Genomic DNA, 2,049 nt, shown 5'->3' on the forward strand with positions numbered 1-2,049 from the left:
AAAGAAATAGATGATCACTTAGGTACTACATTTTAATAGAAATGCTTCCATCATAAGCAAAAAATTTAGCACCTACTACATATAAGACATACCACTACCACAACCTATTTGTTTATCTTTTTACCAAAAAACTAGCACACCTCAAAAGCACACTGACAACATTGCTGGAAGAAAAGAAGGCAACATTATTGGAGAATAGACTTAATAGACTTATTCTAAGACCCATAGTGATCCAGTGGCTGAGTCAAAGGCCTAGAAACTAGGTCTCCTGGTTCCCAAGGCACCATGCACAGCAAAGAAAACCAGGCACCTTAAAAACAGACTTGGGTTTGAATTCCAGTTTCACTTCTTACTAGTTGTATGTGTGAACTTGGGACAGTCACTTTACCTCCCGACCCTCAGTTTGCTTTGTCTATAAAACAAGATGCCAATTACCACCTCACCAAATTGTTGGGAAGACTATATGAGCTATATACCACCTACCACAATTACTAGCCACAGAATAGGCAACTCAACAATATTAGTTCTCTTTCTTGGTCTTAAATTATTTAAGATTAAGAAAACACCCAATAATCAAGGAAGGCTAATTAACAATCCATATTATTAATGGATGGCCAACAATGAACCTGTATTTGCTGCCTTATTCATACTCCAACCCATTCCCTTCCCATCCCACTATTTCCAGTTTTTCAAACTTTAGTTACTATGTTTAGAAAAGTGATTTAATTTTAGAAACCTGGAAAATTCTTCTGAGTAAATTGAGCAAAACCTTAATCTGCCCCAAGGGGAATTCTGAGCAAAACAATTATTTCTGACAAGAGAAGAATTTTCTATGGGGGTTATTCAATTTAACCACACGAACGCCACCAAAGCTGCACACAAACCGACAGAAAGCAATCTGGAACATACTGTACAGATTCTCCAAAAAGAAATACCCCCGTAAAATACAACCTCCTCCCCCTCCCTATTCTGAGGCAGTAAAATCTTACTAGGTGATCAGAATTCTCCCCACTCTGACACCAGTCCAGCTCCTTCGGCCAGAGCTGCAGCAGTCTGTAAAAGAAATACCCTGAGCAAACCCCACCCCTCAAAATAACCCCAAAAGGCAGGGAGGTCCAGAGAGTATTTTGTCCTCAATCGACAGATAAGGCACCAGGGGCTCAGCAGCACAACCCTCTCCCCAAGGTCATTCAAGTCAGTGAAGGTGCGGCAGAGAATCTGCAAGCAGTCTCTGGCCTTCTGGAGAACACGCTGCAGGGTTTTCGGGGGGTGCCTACTCTCTTCCCCTCTCCCACCCTCGGGTGTGAGCACTGGCCTCGGCATTTCCGAAACATGCCGCAACAAGCTCTGCAGTGTTAGGAAAGGGGCTGACGCGATGAAGAAACAGATGCTCCAAAGCAAGATGGTCTTTCTGGGCTCGCAGAGCCTCCCCCACGGTTATTCACAGAAACCGCAGGCACCTCCGAGAGCTCTACACCGGGCTCCGGAGCCCCAGCCCGGCCGCTCCGGGACGCCGGCTTCGCGGCAGGCAGCCTCCGCAGCCAGAGGCCACCGGCCCCAGAAACCGCACTTCATTCCTGCGCGTCGGGAAGCCATGGCTCCTTCCCCGCCCGGGCCGCGGGGCGGGGGGTGCGCAGGGAGGCGGGCCGCGCTGCGGAAAGTTCGCCGCGGCGGGCAGGCGGGGGGCGGCCCCGCTCGCCCGCGTCCCCTGCAGATTCCACCATTAATTAGTCCTAAGGACTGTCTACTGGCAACTTAAACAAAGCGAATGCCTCGCATTCCTTCCCGGCCCAGCGGTCTGGCTGCGAGACCGGCAGCGCCCGGGACGCGGGCCGGCGCGGCCGACAGCTGCGGCGGCGGCGGCGGCGGGACCCCTCCCCGCCCGGCCCGCGCCCCCGCGCCCCGCAGCCCGGTCCCGCACGCCGCCCGCCGCACTCCCAAACCTCCCTCCTCCTCCTGCCCGGAGCTCCCGGGCTCTTCCTGTATGATCACTTCCTTCCTCCCCGGTGCCCGCCGGGCCCCGCGCAGCCCCCTCCCCGGCCGCCCAGG

The sequence above is a fragment of the Propithecus coquereli genome, unplaced genomic scaffold, assembly GCF_000956105.1.
Source record: "Propithecus coquereli isolate 6110/MARCELLA unplaced genomic scaffold, Pcoq_1.0 Scaffold341, whole genome shotgun sequence".
Taxonomy (NCBI): Eukaryota; Metazoa; Chordata; class Mammalia; order Primates; family Indriidae; genus Propithecus; species Propithecus coquereli.